This window comes from Leiobunum rupestre, chromosome 2 (assembly GCF_980474605.1).
Source record: "Leiobunum rupestre chromosome 2, qqLeiRupe1.1.hap1, whole genome shotgun sequence".
Lineage (NCBI taxonomy): Eukaryota > Metazoa > Arthropoda > Arachnida > Opiliones > Sclerosomatidae > Leiobunum > Leiobunum rupestre.
Window position 1 is genome coordinate 88015855 of NC_143385.1, and position 22919 is coordinate 88038773.

At 35.8% G+C, this 22919-nt stretch overlaps 1 long non-coding RNA gene across 1 annotated transcript; it reads right to left on the reverse strand.

The window, feature by feature from the left end:
• Window positions 1-495: 495 nt before the first annotated feature.
• Window positions 496-2300, reverse strand: LOC149960256 (uncharacterized). The gene is made up of 3 exons (XR_016478412.1): window positions 2021-2300; window positions 1478-1633; window positions 496-1409 (listed from the first exon to the last, which is right to left on the reverse strand). It is a non-coding gene; the product is annotated as an uncharacterized LOC149960256 (long non-coding RNA).
• Window positions 2301-22919: the final 20619 nt, after the last annotated feature.

The following is a 22919-nucleotide window of genomic DNA, read 5'->3' on the forward strand; positions in this document are numbered from 1 at the left end:
TCATATAATATAATTTGATAAATTGAATTAATTTATGATATACAAATGAATATTTTTCAAACAGTTGTAACTTCTAAGACTTTGCACAAGGTAACGTTATTGAAGTTTGTATACCTTCCTCGATACAGGCTTATAGACAAGCTCTTTTACTTTCTCGCAATTGACCTAAATTAAGCGAGTAATGTTGTCAATAACTGGAGGAATTCATTTCTGACAAATTATGTTTGCAATTAGTTTACTATGATCTGGGCTCGGACAAGAAAACACAGGGCACAACTCAAATTTTTTCAGAACATTTGTCTAAATTAGAGTATATACTCCTTGAGAAGTTGAGAATAGCAAATTTGAGGATATGCACTTTACATGAAAGTAACAATTGTTGACACCACAAACGTAAATGCTTGACTTGGGTACTTTAAATTTCCCCGATCCTGGTTCTAAATCAAAGCCAGAAGAGGTGAACTGTTACATGGTTGGGAAATGTTACTAAGGCAATCGCTACAAATTTTTTTATTTCTAAATCCCCCAAAAGGTAACACACCAAGTAGGCTACACTCGCTACTTTTAACGTTACTCGTTGATTTTCCAAGTAAATTAGGAGTGCTTCCAAAATTCCAGGTGGCACATAGCACTACGGTATCTTTTGACCAGGATGGACACTTACTAAATCTAACAAGAATACAGCTTCGTGACGATGCTCTTGATCACCACGCTCACAGGCAGTGGCGTAGCGAGGATTTTGTTTCAGGGGGGGCACGCCACTGAAAAAAAAGTAAAAAATAAAAATATTTGTACGTACGACCATACGTTTCGGGGGGCATGTGCCCCCTGTGCTTCCCCCCCTGGCTACGCCACTGCTCACAGGTATTTTTCATTATTTGATCTAGTTTTGCGTAAGGTTTCTGTTGAAATTCCCATAATTTATCTCTTAAAGAAATCTACTTGTTCTTGCTGATACTGTAGGTTTTGGTTCTGACGGATAATTTTCCATTGCGGATTGTGAATTGTTGTTTTGAGCTTATTAATTTCGAGAATTTCAAAAACCCCTAGAGGAACATTTTCCGAGGAACTTCCAGCAGCACTATCAATGTGGATAGTAGAATCACATACAAGTTCATGGGGCCTATTCTGTAAATATTCGAAATCCAATTTTCGATCGAAAACTAGATTTCGAACTTCGAGATCTCGACGAATGGTATTCGGTAAAGATTTCGAATAAGCATAAATCAATGTAAATTGTCGAAGTTGATCTCGACATGGTATAGGGTATCGAGATCGAATTCCCATTCGATTTCTTACAGAATCGCCCCCCTGGTGTAGATTCGCGAATTAAAATTATCTTTTTTTTTCGAAGCCTCGGGCTGCATATATATACTTGGGTTCCTTTTTCAACTTTCTCCTTTTCAATCCTAAAGATAAATAAGCAATTTTGTAACAATTTATTGAATGTTACGGACAATTAAAAAATAATGCAAACTTGGTAAATAATCTTCCTTAAAAGGCAGGCTGCATACCACTTCTGAACGGCAGCTTGTATCATTCACTTGAAAATATTCCCTTTGGATGTTCTTCAACCATAATTTCCTACATCACTAGGAAACTCGCGGAAAGACAAATCTCCTACTGTTTGTACCTGAAAAACAAAATGGAATGCAACAAGAAGGCATAGTTTCCATTTTAAAGATCAATTACCTAAATAGTAATAATAATCAACTAGGCTAATACCCAAGGCACCACCTCAGGTCCAAGCGAGGGGCTGATCACTCCGCGTAATCGGTGTACAAAGCCGTACCTTTGACTGTACTAATGGGATTACGCGTAATCTTTGAAGTCCCTGCCTTTGGCAGTGCTAATCTAAGCGTAATCCGGTGTACAGACTTTCTAAGAGTGGTTAGCCCCTCGGGTCCAAGTCAACACGCGACGTTTAATGCCTGAAACAGGTGGCAAGACATTTCTTAATTACCTAATTTAATACTTGGATTTTTTAAACTATAATATTTCAGATAAATCGGTTTCTTACCTAAAAAACGTTTCTTTGTTAAATGTCTTGGAGTCAAATAGCTTTCAAAGTAAATTTAAGTAATGCGTTCAAAAATGACGCAATTTTATCAAAAACTCGTTCCCTTATTACGAACTAGACTTGTTACACGCCGCACGCGAAGACGCTTTGTAACTAATTACTATCTTAATAAATTTATATTTCAGCTTAATATTATATAGAAATATTTAATTTTTCTATATTCCAAACATTATGAACGAAAAGCCTAGCAAGGAAAATAAACAAAACTTTATATTTGAGTGAAATCGACACGCCTTTAACAGATTTTCTGTTTATACGCGGCACCTCAATCGGGAATATTTCGTCAGACTCGCTAACGCTAACATAGAATTCGAAACCTTTGTTACGGCCGCTAAAGAGCGGTCGAAGTTGGCCGTGGTTCTTTGTAGCATAAAATTCCACCGCAGCCACGAAAGTAAAACTAAAACTTCAAAAAAGCATCCCGTACGTAGTTTGCTTCTTTCGTTCCCGCAATTTAGACTCATTGTGCCTGAGGGGATTCTGTGAAAGCTGCCCGCGGGGAATAATCAGTCGTTAATTATCAGTTTGAGTTTATTAGCGTCTATGCGAATGAGCTAACGTTAAAGTTCTGTGCTTTAAGAAGTACTTCGAAAGATTAGTTATACTTAAAAGAAGATATTAATTCTGCCATACCGATGAAAGCATTTAATTGAAAGGTAAGCAGATTCAGATTATAATGTTGGCTTATTTCGGCGATAAACTAACCCTTTTATTGATTGTTCCCACGCATTGATCTCTGTCGTTGGTTTCCTTTGTTAGACGTAATGATTATGTAGTTAAACATATTATGTATATGATAATATCAGGAAGTAAGTTTTGCTTAGCTCTGTCGTAAAGGTTGGCATTATTTTTATTCAGAAAATCTAACAAAAAAATTTAATTTAAATCATTTTTTGTTTATTTTATATAAATGTTTGGAATTTTGATCAGTTATTTTGTCTAAAATTTCAAATAACCTGTAGAGGTAAAATAAAATGGCGGTGAAACAGTTCTAAACTTCGAAGGCTTCGAAGCGATACCTGATTATCTTGTAAGAAACTAAAACCAAAAGTAAAGAGTTGGCGAGACCACGGCCATCTTTGATCTCTCGCGCTACAGCGGCCATCTCATTCGTTGACGATTCTGTGTTAACCTATGAGCAAAAGATGTGTATGACGTGAGCGCCCATAGCGGATTATTATTTTTAGAATAGATTTTACATTGAAGTCAATATAACAACCGAGCGTGGCGCTGAACTCCTACACGTTATAGTACAGTTTATAGGGGGAAAATCCTTGCTCGCGGAATTTCGACGAATGTGTTGGCCGCTGTAGCGCGAACAGCGCGTGATCAAAGTTGGCCGTAGCGAGACAAAGTCTTCTAAAATCAGGGGGCGGGTAAAATAAATCCTAAATAGCATTAAATATATTTATCTTAAATTACAACATTTGGAGATATTTTTGAGGTTTTTCTTATTGACAAAATCTTTTTAAAAACTGTTTTAAATCAATTACTTTTGTTAAATCATATGATTGTAATCAAGTTAATTTAAATCAGCCAAACCTATGGCCAATCACCAGGGTTGGCCAGAACCAACCAGACCAGTTCCAACCACCTGGTGTGAACCAAATTTAGGCACTTATGAAAATCCATTGTTAAAACCGATTTGTTTTTTAGAAGTTTAAATCAAAGCACAAAAGCTTTGAATACAAGCGAAGTAATCTTTTATTTCGAATTAATTGGGTGCTCGCTCGTAGCGTCGTAAGCATACGCCATAACTAAGTCCTGCCTTGAAACGGCCGCCATGACATTAATTTGACGTCACCGATCACAAGGCAAGACGCCACCTGGGGCTCGTCAAAATTCTAAGAAGTAATTCTTCACTTGAGAAGACTTCTCCGTGAGAAGTCGCTAAAAACCACGAACGTTGTAAACTAATCCTTCGACATTTAATATTACTCTTACAGGGCTCCACCAGGTCCCTAAAATACCTAAAAGCACCTACATTTTTTCTAGGTCCCTAAACCACCTTAAAATCGGAATTTGGTACCTAAATTACCCTATTTCTAGTAAATTTGCTGAAAAGTACCATCAGCTTATAATATTGAACCAGAATTGTATCGATTAACGTTTATAGCTTTAATTTACTACATTAGGTGGCGCCACGAGCACGGCTAAATAGTTGATTTTATAAAATAAAAAGTGGTCTTACCCAACTTGTTAAAATGTTGCTCTTACGTCACAGGACCCAGCTTTATTAGTATATTCTTCGCACGAGCTATTTGCACGCGCGCTAGAAAAAGCTAATTTCTCGCGACTGTAGCGCGCGCTCGTAGACTTGTCAAAGCAAGAGACTGTGACTGTGACGTAAGAGCAACATTTAAACAAGAAGGCCACGTTACTTTATAAAAAGAACTATTGAAATATTCGGGAGTCGGTAAAATTCAGAATGAGCCGTCCTGTCGTAAAGTTGAACTATATGAAAACATATTTTTAGAAAAGTAATTTTTCTAAAAATTTAAGTTTAAATAGGGACTATTTTCATTCCTACTTTTCAAAATATGACTCCTATTTCACCCTATTTCTACCCTGAAAAATCCCCCATGCAATAATTGGTGAAGAATTTCACTATAAATTGCACTGGACTGCTCACATATAGGGCACTCTGATTGTTTATTACTTTACAGTAGTAAATAAATTACTTTACAGTAGTAAATAAATTACTTTATTGTAATAAATAAATAAATTACTTTATTGTAATAAATAAATAAATTACTTTATTGTAATAAATAAATAAATAATTTTATTGTAATAAATAAATAAATAAATTACTTTATGGTAATAAATAAATAAATTACTATATTGTAATAAATAAATAAATAAATTACATTATTGTAGTAAATAAATAACTATTGTAGTAAATAAATGACTCGATTGTAGTTAATTACTTTATTGAGTAAATAAACTACTTTATTGTAGTCTTTTTGTAATTGTACTAAATAAGTTAAATAACGAACTTGAAGTATAATAACGTAATTGTAGTAAATTATTAAAATAACGAAATTGAAGTATAATAACGTAATTGTAGTAAACTAGTAAAATAACGAAATTGAAGTATAATAACGTAATTGTAGTAAATTAGTAAAATAACGAAATTGAAGTATAATAACGTAATTGTAGTAAATTAGTAAAATAACGTAATTGTAGTAAATAAGTAACTTTATAATTATAGGAAATAAGTCAATTTCTATTTGTAGTAAATAAGTCACTTTCTAACTGTAGTAAATAAGTCACTTTAATTGTAGTAATTTAGTCACTTTCTAATTGTAGTAAATTAGTCACTAATTATAGTAAATTAGTCACTTTCTAATTTTAGTAATTATAATTTTTGAAAGTTTAAACTATTCTAAAAAATTTTTAATTATCAAAAATAAAATAACTAAATTGGTAATTGTCTAATTATAGTAAATACGTAATTTTAATTTACAATAAAAACTAAATTTGTAATTGTCTAATTATAGTAAAATAAGTAATTTTTATTTACAAAAAATTACTAAATTGGTAATTGTCTAATTATAGTAAAATACGTAATTTTAATTTACAAAAAAAACTAAATTGGTAATTGTCTAATTATAGTAAAATACGTAATTTTAATTTACAAAAAATTACTAAATTGGTAATTTTCTAATTATAGTAAAATACGTAATTTTTATTTACAAAAAATTACTGAATTGGTAATTGTCAAATTATAGTAAAATACGTAATTTTTATTTACAAAAATTTACTAAATTGGTAGAGGTGTGCAAATACCATTTTTTGGGGATCGAATCGAATATCAAATATTTTTTTCAAAGCACGGCAAATACCAAATCGAATATTTATAACGTCCAATAATTTGGTCGAATATTTTATGGCAAAAATTTAGACCAGTTAACTGATCAAATACCAAATAGTATTTCGAATATCAAATTATTCGACGTATTTGGTTTTCAAATAGCCAAATAGTTTGCATATTTGTCAAAAAAAGTATTTGAAATCACTGTTCGTTTTACTTGAAAATAGTAAAATATTAAACCAAATACAGAATAGCCTAGAACAAAGTTCCCTGGGCAAACTTGGTAAATTAGTGGTATAATGACGGGCCCGTCCTAAAAGATGGTTTTTTTAATTTTACTATTTACTTAGCCTTCTCTTAATAAAAAACACTGAAGGGGGTCCATTGTCTCAGGATGCAGGCGGGTCCAGAATTTTATATTACGCCGCTGTCAGGGTGACCACTCTTCCTTTATTTTATAATTTTTCCTATATTTCAATGCTTTCCTTTATTTTCCTATAATTTAACCATTTTTCCTATAAATCGACTGTTGAATTTCCTATATTCCTATACATTTTTTGCGGTTTTTCAGTGGTCACCCTGCGCTGTGGTAAACTCTAACTTACCATTCAAATTAATTCTAATTGTTGTAGAAAATGTCTTTATTTTCAACCTTCCTTCGAACAATTTTCCAAAACCAGGTATCTCGAAAAATTCGGTTTGTCTAAAAATTAAATTAAATTCACGTGTTTGCGTTTCTCTACCATATTTCCAGAACTTGGTATCTCGAAAAATTCGGTTTGTCTAAAAATTAATTTAAATTCACGTGTTCGCGTTTTGCTACCATTTTTCCAAAACCAGGTATCTCGAAAAATTCGGTTTGTCTAAAAATTAAATTAAATTCACGTGTTTGCGTTTCTCTACCATATTTCCAGAACTTGGTATCTCGAAAAATTCGGTTTGTCTAAAAATTAATTTAAATTCACGTGTTTGCGTTTCTCTACCATATTTCCAGAACTTGGTATCTCGAAAAATTCGGTTTGTCTAAAAATTAAATTAAATTCACGTGTTCGCGTTTCGCTACCATACTTCCAAAACCAGGTATCTCGAAAAATTCGGTTTGTCTAAAAATTAAATTAAATTCACGTGTTTGCGTTTCTCTACCATATTTCCAGAACTTGGTATCTCGAAAAATTCGGTTTGTCTAAAAATTAATTTAAATTCACGTGTTCGCGTTTCGCTACCATATTTCCAAAACCAGGTATCTCGAAAAATTCGGTTTGTCTAAAAATTAATTTAAATTCACGTATTCGCGTTTCGCTACCATATTTCCAAAACCAGGTATCTCGAAAAATTCGGTTTGTCTAAAAATTAAATTAAATTCACGTGTTTGCGTTTCTCTACCATATTTCCAGAACTTGGTATCTCGAAAAATTCGGTTTGTCTAAAAATTAATTTAAATTCACGTGTTCGCGTTTCGCTACCATATTTCCAAAACCAGGTATCTCGAAAAATTCGGTTTGTCTAAAAATTAATTTAAATTCACGTGTTCGCATTTCGCTACCATATTTCCAGAACTTGGTATCTCGAAAAATTCGGTTTGTCTAAAAATTAATTTAAATTCACGTGTTCGCGTTTCACTACTTTATTTCCAAAACCTGGTAACTCGATAGTGATGACGGAAAACATGAAAATTAACCCTAATTTAATTTTTAAGGGCTTTGTTTCACTTAAAAATTAAATAAGATTTAATTTTGGTAGGGCATTAAATTTCACTGCATATTATTTTCCTGAGGGTATTCTTTCATAGAAGCCCTTATTCGGCTCTCTACCTAAAGCAGAAATAAACAGGCTGACATGAGAAAACGGCCAGAAACTTTTGATCGTAACTGTACTTAAATGCTCGTGATAACTTGTTGGTCTCATTCCCTCTAGATATAGAATGGAAAAAAGCGTTGAAAGTTTGGAGGATGACGTTTTGCTAACTTACCGCGAAACTTGATTTGTGTTAGATCCCTCTATCTAACCATTGTAGTGCCGCTCCACTGATATTAATCAAAAGGGGTTTCGTCTCCCCCTCGAAACTTTCGTATCTTCTGAACGAAGCTAAATACAGGGCACCCACACAAAATTCATGGAAAAGTCAGGAAATTTGAATAATTTGTAAAAATTCAGGGAAAAGACAGGAAATTTTAAGAATTTGAAAAAATTCTGGGAAAAGTCGGGGAATTAAATTTTATCTTGACACTTTTTGAAGGTGATTTTAGTTATTTTACTATATATTTATGACAAATTCTAGTGTTGTTAATTTTCCGCAAATCGGAAAAATAAAGAATAAAATTATCATAAATTACTTTTTAAGGGTTTTTAATTTTTTTTAACTTTTATCGATCAAAAATGTCTCATAACAGTAAACATACTACAAAATATTAATAGTGTTACATTGTTAATCAATTTAAAGCTAGTCTAGAGGTTTAGTTTTACTTTTAGATTCGAAAAAATTAGCAAAAAATGCCGCTCTATTTAAATTTGCAAGCAATATTAGACTATGGAATGAAAACTTTTTTTATTTTTTCTGAAAAATACGGAAAAGTTTCCGACTTACAACACTAACAAATTCTATGATTATCATATTATGTCTTTAGAACGTCAGGGAAAATCCCGGCCCGGACTGGCTCCTTTGGGGGCCCTCGGCTAGATACTGAAGAGGGGGCCAGCCGCTGTGTCCAGTCCGGGCCTGTGAATATCGCTTAAAGGGGAACGGTCAAGCTTTAACCAGTTAGATAGCCCTATAGCCCATTAAAAACTAAAATTTATGGCGAAAACCGCATCAAAAAATATTCAGTGGTTAATTTCGGGAAATCGAAAAGCGTGCCTCCGCCGCGACACCTGGTGAGAAGTCAGTGAGACAGAAAAACAACGTAAAAGCGCGTGCTGCTTAAGACGCAAAAAATTTGTTTTGCACGCGCGGTGCGTTCCAGTTATAAGACACCTAAGCCTAAATTGCGCGATTTTAAAAGTTAGGATAGTTCGCAAGTCGCTCATACGGGGTTAGGGGCGCTGGCGGCAGCCCCTAAGATGGCGGCGAAAATTCAAACCCAAACACCCGCGTTATTTTTCGTTTTACTTTTGGGGCCAAAAGCTATTTCTTCAAGACAAAACAAGTTGGCAAGCCAAAATATACCTCTCCTCGGAAGAATTGTCCCTAGCGGTATTAATTTTTCGAGATGATTACTAAAAACGTAATCCCGGTTCAATCCCGCCCGGTATAAAATTTTAATTATAATTAAAATAATTGAGTATAATTTATTCAGAATATTATAAATTAAGTAGTTACAACAGCGAGTTAATGCACAATTTAATTTAACCCTATTTACGGTACAAGTTTATCAGTTAATTATAATACGAAGCCAATTTTAATGAAAGAAATATCTACAGAGGGTATTTGTATTTTTCTCGCTTACGAAATACTTGCCGCATCTTTAACGCTCATTTTATTTCAAATTAAACATCTTAATCAGTCGAGAAAACGTTTAAAATAAATAACGAAGTAATGACGACCCAGTTAAAAACCAGACCAACATAAGTGTAAGCGCACGATGTATACAACTCGATAAAAATATACGACTGAAAAAACGAAATAAAATACAAATAAAAAGATATTTAAAATTAAAAAAACTGTTCCTAATAAAACGTAAAAATACCCTTCACATCACGCACATTCGACATACACAGAATTAACGTTATACTATATCCAGTTTAAAATATTAGAGTATCAAAAAATAAAAATAACGAATAAAAAAATACACAATAACAACCCAATCACTCAGACTTCAGAAACAAAACTCATAGAAAAATATTATAACGCAGTCAAGCAATCAGACTTCAGAATCAAAATAATTCATAGAAAAATATTATAACGCAGTCAAGCAATAAATTAGTTCAAATATTTAGAAATCAAGCAATAGAAAATATAATATCAAGAAGCGCAACACCTTACCATTCACAAGTACGATTTTTCACGTTATTATAATGAAACCGGATAAGCTTTTGGGCATGACTTATGCTCTGAAAGGTTCCTCTAAGACTGGACGATTTTGCGGGAAAAAGGAAATAAACTTAAAAAATAGTAGATACAAATATAAGACAGAAAAAACCAACAATACCAAAGATTAGACAAAAAAGAACGTAATCGGGATCAGTTAAAAAACACAACAAAAAAGCGTATCCGAAACAAGATTTCACCTTTAAAATTTCATACGTAAAAAATGTAGACTATAAAAACCATTAAAATACTCTTCCGAAAAGCTGAGTTTATAATTTTCAAAGAAGAGTAACATGTATCGGTGATTCTGTGGTAGAACAATCGCCTGTCACGCAGGAGGCCTCGGGGTCGAAACCTGGGCGGCGCTTTCGTTTTTAATCAACAAGAGAATACGCTACATTAGAATTACTTCGATCAGGCTTCGATGCAATAATTTAAATGGAACACGAAATTTCGTTCTATTTAGTAACAACCAAAATTTAATACTCTGTTAATTTGTAATAAACGCTTCCGATAAAGCTGAGGGTCTAATTTTCGATCAAGCGTAATAAGTGTCGGTGGTTCTGTGGCAGAACGTCCGCCTGTCACACAGGAGGTCTCGGGCTCAAATCCCGCCTGATGCGATCGCAAATTGATACTAAGACGAATACCGTAAACAATTGGTGGAAACCCTGCCATTTGGACGTTGAGACGTTTATCGTAACCCTCAGCACTCTGTCCGTCCCAAAAAGTCAATAAGAAGAAGTAGGAGAGCTAAGACGCATATGCAAATTCAACACTCACAACCACCATAACAAACAAACTCAACATTCGTAAACTACACATAAACATTGCAACAAATTCCCATTACAACTGAGCCGAAACGACGGCGAGCGTTAACGAAAAAAGCGACTAAACCGCACCCTACGCAACCGCAACTTTACCCGTTAACGCTCACCGTCAGACGGTTGTTTTGCGAACCTTTAACAACGATTTCACGACTATTGGACTTTGCCCCCGGTAACGCATTCGCACACACACACAGACACGATGATTGTAAAACCCATCCTAGGGGACTTTGTCCCCTCGGAGAGGTAAAAAGATACGTGTTAGTATATTGAACGTCTTGTTAATCTTTTGATACGGAAATAAGGCCATATTTGGAAAAGCTTGGCCGTTCCCCTTTAAAATGGTCGGGGAATTTGAATCTAAAAAGTTTGCGTCTTTCTATCAGGGTTGGCCAGAAAAAGCGAGACCAGTTTTATCAACCTGGATTTAACTGGTTTTAGCCACTAAGAAAAATACATGGTTAAAACCTGTTGTTTTAAAGTATAAATTAAAGCGCAAAAGCTGTAAAAAAAAACAAAATAATCTTTTATTTCGAATTAAATATGAACAAAGATAATATAACTACGTACCCTAGATTGGAAATCAAGCTCCTTCCACGTAACGCAGCCTCTTACTGAGTTCCCGGCGGAAGTCGGAAAAAACTGCCTCCATGGAGCTGGCAGGGTTACCGACATTTAGTTAAAACGTAAAGTTTTAGTGAAAATTGCGCCGTGGTTTTTGACTCGCGGTTTTCAAGATATCAGATATTTTTGCGTTATATTGTTTTAAAACAATAATGGATCATGCCTGTAGCTCTAAAAATGTTTCTAAACGAAAGAAAACTAAAGGTGAGTAATATAATTTTGGGTTATGTATTGAAATTCCTTATTTCTCACCCTGCTATGGAGCCCAATTTTTTCGACTTCCGGCGCGAACTCAGTAAAAGCCTCACGAGAAAACGGGCTATCGAGAAACGCGAAGATTTCTAATCTAGGGTACGTAGTTATATTATCTTAGATATGAATAACAATAAAACATCAACACTAGGAGAAATACGGTTAAGGGCCTGATATGAATTGAATTAGTTTTAATTATAAATTGAATTAATTATAATTATAAATTGAATTAGTTTTAATTATAAATTGAATTAGTTTTAATTATGAATTGAATTAATTTTAATTATAAAATGAATTAGATTTCATTATGAATTGAATTAGTTTTCATTATGAATTGAATTAGTTTTCATTATGAGTTGAATTAGTTTTAATTATAAATTGAATTATGTTTCATTATGAATTGAATTAGGTTTCATTATGAATTGAATTAGTTTTAATTAAAAATTGAATTAGTTTTAATTAAAAATTGAATTAATTTTATTTTTATTTAAATTTATGTTATATTTATTCGTTAAAATGCTAAATAATTAAATGATTTCCTTTTCATTTAATCAATTCTTTCTTTTTCAGGCGCAATTTCCAAGATGAACTACGACGAAATCATGAGGGCTGCTCTTGGACGAAGGGCCAAATTAGGCGATCTTTACAATGTGTACGAAGACCGATTTTTGAATCATTCGATATTATTGCAACCCGAAATGATTGAGCCGCACAAAACAGTATCAAATATGAATTACGAGTTCAAAACATCGTTCACTTTGGACGAGACGCTCTCGAAGAGGCTAAAAGGCCTGGACATTCCAGCTGACCAAGCGTTGGGATTACAATTTGGGGTGCACGACGACCACCTCGAAGGATACGATGATTTAATAAAATGGGAAAAGCAGACTAACAGAGCAATCAGAGGAACATTAGTCCATTCAATTTTCGCCCAACAAGAAAACGTTGATATAAAGTCGAAATTTTTTAGCGACGCGTTCATAAAGGAAGCTCAAGGTGGATATTTAACTAAAAGCACCCACGTCGTCACTGGAGTAACTTGGGGCGGCCACATTATCGTTTCCTTTGACTGTAAAATTCCGTCTGAACATGAGCGAGAAAGAACCACGACTCAACTCGAGAGATTCTTGGAGGGGTTTAAAAAGCACGTGGCGAATCTAGGTCCTTTGAAGGATAAAATAGAAGATTATGATAACCTGGATATTTCTATCAAAATTAACGGAGACGTTGCATTCGATTCACAAATTGAGTGCACTCTCTGGGATTTAGTAGATTTTAATTTTCCTGAGTTGGTAAAATACGTATCGACCAAACATCCTCGTGCCATCTATTACAAGATGTTTCCAATAATGAAGCTTCCATTTATTCGTTCAGCTGGAATATTTACCAATACTTCATATGCTTTACTCACATGTAAATTACTAACTATAGAAAATTATTTTTATGAATTGAAAAAAGCCGACTGCGAGATTAAAGATTTTCTGAGAGATATTGAAAAGATAAGAGATACTAGACTAATTCCTAATTTTTCTCAAATTAAGAAAATTATTTCTTACGAAAAGGACTTTTCGGGTAAACTTTTGGAGCAAAGAGATCGTTTCAAAAACATGATTTCTAATGACAGATCACCAAGCAAACCAGACAGTTTTATCGCCTTGGAAAATATGAAAGATAGATTACCCGTAAAACAAGTTAAAGCGATCCTGGATGAATTTAGCGGGCAAAGAATTGGGTTCCAATGTTACTCAGAACTCAAAGATCGCAACTGCCCGCTGATACGCGATGATAAAGAATTGGAGAAAACGAAACGACATTACGAAGATGTTTTTGTACTTCATTACGTTCCTGAAACTTACGATATATTTAAATCATATGAATGGAAAAGAAATTACGATTTGTTTTTCGAAATACTTGATCTCAGAGCATCCAATGACACCATCGGTGTTTTTAGAATGGAGCATAAAGCGATGATGTGGATTCGCACATGGTTCTCTCCCCAACTTAAAGTACGTGTCGCTCATTATCACAGGGGAAAAGAAGTAAATAGCGACTGCTTGTCTAAACGTGGTGAGCGCTTTGCGACACTTTTGTCTGAGAAACTTTGCAATGAATCAAAAAGAACAAAAGCTGATAATCCGAGAAAAATCCACAAATCACAAACTAAATCAACACTTCACATCCACTTAAATAAGGAAAAATCATTTCCGCAACTCAAGTCTCCAGAGGGAGATGGAAATTTGACCAAATCGAAAGCAGAAACAAAGTTTAAAGAACAAAGTTTTATTATCTCGGACGAAAAATGTAATTCAGTTACGAACACTATTCATTCTGAACCCAAACCATCGAATAATAAAACCGATTGTAAGAAAGTAATTGAATTGAACGAAAATAATTTAAGTTATCCCGTTGGAAGTTCCGATAAAACCGAAAATGAACATGCTACTAGTCCGTCCAACTCTGGCATTAAAGCGAAAATTAACATAACAGAAGGTAGTCGTTCTTGCGAAGTAACTCAAGAGTATCCACAAGTCTTTGGAGTGGTTCAAACCAACTATAGATTTAAGGCTCTAGATATGTCTGATACTACGAGTCAGTCCCGATGTTGTAGTACAGGAATAGTAGTTGAGAATGCGCTACATTTTATTCAAGAAAAAACGGATGAAATTGGGAACTATGACATAGATCCTGCATTAAGAAATGATAACAGGTGTTCTTCTAACAAAAACGCTTCGAATTCCAATAAAGATTTTGGGAGTGATGATAGCGTAACTAAAATGAAAGATTCTTCGACTTCTGGCAAAAACGGTTCAAATTCTAACAAGGATTTGGAAAATAAAGATAGGGTAACTAACCTGAAAAAGGCTTCGACTTCTGGCAAAAACGATTCAAATTCTAACAAGGATTTGGAAAATAAAGATAGGGTAACTAACCTGAAAAAGGCTTCGACTTCTGGCAAAAACGATTCAAATTCTAACAAGGATTTGGAAAATAAAGATAGGGTAACTAACCTGAAAAAGGCTTCGACTTCTGGCAAAAACGATTCAAATTCTAACAAGGATTTGGAAAATAAAGATAGGGTAACTAACCTGAAAAAGGCTTCGACTTCTGGCAAAAACGATTCAAATTCTAACAACGATTTGGAAAATAAAGATAGGGTAACTAACCTGAAAAAGGCTTCGACTTCTGGCAAGAACGGTTCAAATTCCCACAAGGATTTTGAAAATAAAGACAAGGAAACTAACCTGATAAAGTCTTCGACTTCTGGCAAGAACGGTTCAAATTCCAAAATGTGTAATGAAAAAGGTAGCAAATCCACGAAAACGGACAAAACATATCATCCATTACCAAAGCCGGAAAGTCGTGAAGAATTTGCCACTCCATATTTTTCTCTTCTCGTGGAGAACACCTCTACAAATACCGAAACAAAAATACCCGAAAACATGAGCGTAGCATGCACTGCTAAACCGGCCGAGCAATTTGAAAAGGTTTCCGAAGCTATCCAGAAAGACGCTGCTTTACTTGAAATTGTTTGTCCATCTTCGTTTTACGGCAAATGCCAACTGACTGGAACACACGTCTTCCACTGCGACAATTGTTCTAAAGACCTGTTCTACTGTTTCGACAAAAACATTTATTGCGAAAGTTGCGGGAAAGCACCAGCGACCAGCTTCGCTTTTAAATGCAGCCACCCGACACACGGAGAAGATTTCTTTCGGTTCGAAAGGGGAGACGACTTGTTGGGCATGCTCGAAAAACTGAAAAAACGCGAAGATTTGAACATTTTAATTCTGGGAGAAACGGGCGTTGGCAAATCCACGTTCATCAACGCTTTCGCCAACTACTTGAACTACGACACTCTGGAGGAAGCTGAAAAGTCGGAACTGATCGGACTCATTCCGACCTCATTCACGCTCTCCGACGAAAATTTCGATGTTATCGAAGTGAAATTTGGCGAGGAAGACCAAAACGAAGGCAACGAAGAATTCGCCTCCAAAACCCAAAGCTGCAAGGCCTATTGCTTTCCGTGCGGCGAGAAGATGGTCCGCCTCATTGACACCCCCGGAATAGGTGACACCAGGGGAATCGACCAAGACGCCAAGAACTTCGTTAATATCCTCGGATTTATGTCCAACTACACCAACATCCACGGAATTCTTCTGCTAATGAAGCCTAATAACTCTCGCTTAAATATATTCTTCAGATTTTGCATTCAAGAACTCTTAAAACACTTGCACAAAAGTGCCAGCGAAAATATCACATTCGTCTTCACGAATTCCAAGAGCACCTTTTACAAGCCAGGAGACACTTTCTCGCCTTTGAAGAAACTGCTGGGGCAACTTAAAGACGTATGTATTCCGCTGAACCAGGAGACCGTTTACTGTTTGGACAACGACGCCTTCCGCTTCCTGGTCGCGCTACGAAACGATGTCAAATTTCTGGAAGGTGACCGCGCAGAGTATTCCTTCAGTTGGGAAAAGTCGGCTTCCGAGTGCGACCGTTTGCTGAAGCGCATTGACAAGTTGAAACCTCATTGCGTTAAGGACACTCTGTCGATTAACGAGGCGAGAAGACTGATCGTTTCGTTGGTGCAGCCGCTAGGAGACATCGTTATGGTCATACAGGAAAATTTGTTCTACTTGAATTCGCAAATTGAATCTATTCGGTCCAGCAAGAACAATCGCCAACAGCTACAGAGTACTCTTTACGTTCCAATGGTCGAACAAAAATTCATTCCATTAGGAAACCCCAGAACCATTTGCCAATCTGAAAAGTGCGTCCTTATGGAAGGGGAAAATGAAATCTATCAGATTTGCCACGATCCGTGTTACCTCAGTAATATCACCCCAGACGTCGTAAATAACAAGGAACTCAAAAACTGCGTAGTTTTCAAAGGCGATCTCTGTATCACTTGCGGCTGTTCTTGGAAGGATCACATCCACCAACGATACGTTATAAAAAAGTCGTACGTCAAGAAACTGGACCAATCGAAGGCCAGCGAAATACGAGACTGGAAAGTCCGCCAAGAGAAAGCCGAAGAAGTGAAACTGGAGTTAGAAATGCGGAGATCAACATATCAGGATGAATTGGATTTTGTGATCAAAGCCAGCGCCATGTTCTCGCACTTTATCACGTCCAATTCCATCACTTATCAGTCGGATTCCATCATGGACTACCTCGACTTTTTGATCAGCAAAGAAAAGACCAAGCGAAGGATCGCCAATTCGGCAGCGGACAACCGGCATTTGGAGTTGGAGTTGGAAAAAGTTAAAACCGCTTATTCTAATCAGCTGCGATTAAACCAACAGAATTCGGAAGAATGCAACGCTCAAGCTGTAGAAGTACACGTCAGTATGTTGTACTCTCTTCCCCTTTTTGGCGAAAGGTTCAAGGTCATCTCGGAGCAGCACGAGAGGGCCGTTGCTCTGGAGATCGCGTCGCATTCGGAACGTGTCTACGTCCCAAAGAGTGGACCGAGAAGGTTCCATTTCCCCAAATGACCTTGCCATTTCATTTCGTTACTTTTACATTTTCTTATTATCTTCTTATCAATAATTTTTCAAATAATGTTATTTCCGTTTTTCCTCTAAGAACTTTAAAGTTTTATTGTTCTAAAGGTTTTTAAAATGTCTATATTTCATTAAATGTATCTATTCTGAACGGAATAAATTGTATTTCGTATTTCAGAACTTGCAATTCTAATATTCCGCAATGGCAGTGGCACAAATATGTTAGAGGAAACTCCACCTCTTCGAAGGCTATGTTTTGATATATTTTTGTAATTTTTCAGTTCCACGAATAACCGTTTCAGACTGATCACTGATGTTTATAGAATCCTTATAATATTACTGTTAGATGCACTTACCCCAGCAGCGGAAAATCATCGGCCACCCGACGGGTCGATTGTCCGAAAATAATTGCCTGGTCCGACCTTATGCAGACGGTTGCTTTATACGTTTCTCCAGTGGCGTAGACAAGGGGGGGTTTCCCGCCCAAACCCCCCGTTGGGCCTACCTTTGACTGTATTAAATTTCTATCCCCTTCTTTCTCGACCCCCTCTTAACATTCACATTTTGATAGTAACTGTGATTAGGCATAACGACTTGGATCTTCCCACATTCTTTGCTCCCAGAGTTCCTATAATTCCTATAAATTCCTATAATTTCAATATGCTCCTATAATTTCCTATTTTTTCAAAATTGTTCCTATAAATTCCTATTTCTTCGAAATTTTCTAGTTTTTCTATAGCTTTTTCCCGAAATTATTATAATTTTAAAAATAATGTATTAGAAAACCGCTTTAACGTTTGGGAAAAATTTGCCTTTTAAATGGAGCTTAGCTCTTGCTTAGGTCCGGTACTCCAGAAAACAACGGTTGGGCTCCCAGAGTTCCTATAAATTTCTATGATTTCAATATACTCCTATAATCTCCTATTTTTTCAAAATTGTTCCTATGAATTCCTATTTTTTGCTAAAATGTTAATATAAATTCCTATTTTTAGCTAAAAATGTTCCTATAAATTCCTATTTTTAGCTGAAAATGTTCCTATAATTTCTTATATTTTCTATAATTCCTATAATATTTAACAAAAAATCGCTGGGAGCCCTGCACATTATCACTACAAGTAAATTTACTTCATTAAAAAGAAGTTTAATATTATAAGCTTCGCGCGTAGTTTAAACTTTGGTCAGAAGTACAGCCGCTTATCGACTGAGTTTTAAATCGAATTCAAAATTCTCTCGATATAAAAGCTGAACGTTTCAGTTAAAGAATATTCATATTCAAAAGTCGTCTGCTATTTCTTCACACATTTAGTTTACAGGTATGAAAGTAGATGGTGCTATATTTTCTAAGCTCGTAGCCCATAAGGTTATTTATATAGATAATAGATTTTTTAAATGCCTTCAACATGATCCGCCGCGACCGCCTCCTTGAACATGTTCACGAGGAACTTCCGGAATTGTATTTGTTTTTGAGCCAATGCTATAAGGAGCCGTGGCATCTTACCTACGGGGAAGCTATCATTTCTTCTGAAGGGGATCCCTTAGGTCCTGCACTTTTTTGTCTTCTCGTGCTAAAGGAATCATGAAATCTGAGTTCAACACATGGTACCTGGATGATTCGTCTTTGGGTGACCTTCCTACTGTCGTCTTGAATGATCTACTAGTTCTGTATGAGCTTTCGTCCGCCATCGGGCTTGAGGTAAACCCGTCGAAATGCGAGCTCTTAATTCTGAACCAAGGTGGCTTTAACGACCAGCACTTTAAATCCATGTTCGATGGGGCAGCTACTGAAATTATAATCGTGGTTTAATTAATAGTTAAAATCAAGTGATAAAGCCCGGCTTCTCTCGGTTGGCTCCAAGGAATTCGGTTCATGGCTAAACGCGCTTCCGTCGCCTTCCCTCGGTACCCACCTAGACGATGATTCCTTTCGGATTGCGATTGGCCTACGTTTGGGTGCCCGCATCTATGTGCCTCACACACGCAATTGTGGTACCCAAGTCGATTCCAACGGGACACACGGCTTAAGCTACAAAAAGAGCTCCGGTCGGCTTTCCCGTCGTAACGCCGTTTATGACATTCTCAAACGCGCTCTGATTTCAGCCGGTGGCCCATCCGTTCTGGAGCCTCAAGGCCTATCACGTGACGACGGCAAGCGACCTGATGGGATGTCCCTCGTTCCGTGGACCGGCGGAAAATCATTGGTGTGGGACTTCACCTGCACTGACCATTTGGCCCCGTCGTATTTGGCGTCTACTTCTACTTCTATCTGGGCCGCTACCCAGGCTGAGTCGAAGAAAAAAGCCAAATATTCTGGGCTTGAAAACAGATCTGTTTAAAGCGGTGGCTGTAGAATGTCTTGGATCTTTCGCCCGCGATAGTTTGGCCTTGATCCATTCCATTGGGCGTCGAGTTCGCGAAGCAACCGGGGAGTAACGTTCGACGGAGTATTTAACTCAACGCATAGCGATCGCGATCCAACGGGGAAATGCCGCATCGGTGCTGAACACTTTCCTCCCTGGTACCTCCCTTGGGGAATACCTCTATTTTCTCTAAAAAAAATTGTAGAAATAGTAATTTCACTTTTAAAATGTTTTAATAAATAATAAAATTGGCTTTATCTGTATGTAAAAGCAACCAACCCAAGATCGAAGTTGTCAATCGCGCTTGTATCAAAACACGGTTTTAGGCCTTGTTTTAAAAGTACGACGTTTCCGGTTTGTTACAGGAGTTTCAAGAATTTCCCGCTACGTGATGCGGGAATCGTAAAAGCCATTTGTGGTCAGAATATTGTCCGATGTGGTAAATCCAGGTAACTATTATTTACCAATATTTAGGTATAAAGTCAGCCCTTGCTTTTTTGTCGTTGGACCAACGTTAGAGATACCTGTCAAATATTGGTAGAACTAACAATTGCACGCACCTTATAAAAGCAAAGGTAGACCCAATCAGGCGTGGTTCTACTTCACCTAAAAGTAGAGAAGGGGGGGGGGGAATGTTGCTGAGTCACTTTTCTCACTTAAATTCATTTTTTTTTAAATTCTGTCACTAAAAGTCACTTTTTCTAAATTTAGTTTTAAAAATATTTTGTCTTTAAAATATCTCTTCTGAACTTAAAAACCAAACTGAAATGAGCTCCGTGTGATTTAGCTAAAGAATAATTATATTTTTATTCCATGATTAGTAATATATTGCCACCACCCTCCTACGCATTGTAACCCGGCCACCTGAATTAATGGCTTCAAAAGTCGCATGATGACTTAGGCCTAAGATGGTGCCTTGGGTATTAGCCTTGCTGATTATTATTATTATTATTGTTTGCAAATTTAAATAAAGCAGCTTTTTCGAATCTAAAAGTAAAACTTAAAATTTAGACTGGTTTAAACTGATTAAAAATGTTACACTATTAATGTTTTGTAGTATGTTTACTGACATTAGACATTTTATATCGTTAAAAAGTTAAAAACACTTAAAAAGTAATTTATGCTTCAATTTTTTATTTTTCCGATTTGCGGAACATTTTCCGCATTTTATTTTTCCGGAAAATTAACAACACTAATTTTTTCAAATTGTAAGTCACTTAAATTTTAAAGAAATTACTGTGTTACTCAGCAACAGGCCTGGGAAGGTTAACACGTTTTGGGTGGGTACGGGTTCGTTGGGCCACCCACTAGAACAGCGCCTGGGTTCAGCTTCCTTTTACAATACAGAGTCAAATACACAAAATAAAAATTTAATTGCGTTCAACTTTGATACAATTTTAAATACAAAGGGATAAAGGAACTTTTATATAAATCTCATTTTAGCTTAAGAAGTTAAGAAACAACCGCGGAATCTTAAATTTGGATACAACTGAATTGACGATAATATATGTTAAATTTCTACAAAAATAGATAATATTTTCTACTTTGATACAAAGTGATATAAAATTTTTTTTATACGCATCTCATTTTAGCCTAAAAAAAAACTGAATGCTCACTTTTTCTGTTGAAAAATATGAACTGTGGATCAAATACGTTTTAACTCAAATGCAAAATTTAAAAAATCTCATTTGATTAATTACTCCGACTTAACTAGTAACGCCAACTAATTTAACCACAATGTCGGACGTTCCTAAGACCTTTGTCCACACGTGACACACACTTTCCTTGGCTTGCCTATTTCCATACTATTTCCACTGATACCAGATTCACACAATTTCCCGCAGTGGCGTACTCCCCCCGAAACCTATGGTTTTACCTACAAATCTTTTTAATTTTTTTACATTTTTTTTCAATGAAGTGTGCCCTCCCAGACAGGGGCGGATTTAGGCATGGTCTTTATGGGCTGCAGCCCAGGGGCCCGTTAAAACAAAGGGTCCCCTTCGTGGTAAAAAATTAATAAAAACAATTAAAATTTAAAAGGGGTAAAAAAGAGATTTTTGATAAAATGACAAATGAGTCGCCACAACTAACCCAAAGTCGGTATAGGTCCCAAACAGTGTTAGTCCAGGGCCCCCAAAGTTTGTATAGGTCTCAAACAGTGTTAGTCCAGGGTCCCCAAAGGTGGTATAGGTCCCAAGCAGACAGTGTTAGTCAAGGCCCCCAAAGGTGGTATAGGTCCCAAACAGTGTTAGTCCAGGGTCCCCAAAGTTAACGGTCCACCCCTGTTCCCAGAATCAAAGTCTTGGCTACTCTACTATTTTCCAGCCAAGTACACCTTATAAATAGAACGCCAAACCACCAACCCTACTCAAGAAATAACTTGTGACAACATAAATTGCGGAATTTAGTATGAACTAAGAAAGTGGGTCACTTATTTTTATAGCGCGAACGTGGTTGCCAGCCCCTTTAAAAGTACAATCATGGTACAATATAAATATGTTTAGGAACAAATATTTCTGAATTTAACCATGATTTATAATTGAAAAGCGAAAATAATAATATTTATTTTGCAAAGAAAACCCTGCAGTCAACCACAGAGGCAAGGCCTATACGTGTGAACATCAGTTTACTTAGCTATTACCAAAAGTTACATAATTACCAAAAGTGTGACAATCTCAGTACTCATGTAGGTTATTAATACCGGAAGTTTATAATATAGCACTTACGAGAGAACTATTTATCTCCCTGTAGTGTTAATCTTATTCGCTTGAAAAATGTAGAAAACATCGCACGAGCTGAAATTCATCATATAGCGAGTTTCTAAAATTATTACATCGAAAAATATGATTTATTAAATTGTACATATTACTACGCAGCATAAATTTAACATTTTAAAATTAAAAAAACGTGAGGCTAACACCCAAGGCACTATCCTGGGCCTAAGTCACCTAGCGACCTTGTCCTTAAATGACTTCGATTCAGGTCAAGGGCGTTAGCAAAACCTTCATGCCACGCGAGCCAAGGGCCATCTGGTCACATTTTAATTTACAGATATCTGAAGGTAATCAATTAATCAGATCAAGTTATTATTTTATATTCCTTTTAGATACTTCTGACTATTTCATTGTTTCAAGTAACCGATCTAAACTGATTTTCTAAAATTAATATCATCAGATTCGGGGACCTGATTTCTACGTTAAGAATATACAAACTTGTGGAAGCAAGCCAAAATAAACAGTGATTAACATTTCCGTAGGAATTTAGTTGGTGGATATGTAAAATCGATAACTGTCAGGCATCTGAAATACGCTCATATCGTGTAACGAAAAATTCGGATTAGAGATTTGTTTAATGTCTACGCGCATTAGATATTTGAACTAGCGAAGTCGAAACTTCGTGTATTAATTTAAATTTGAATTATTTATGTGCTGTGA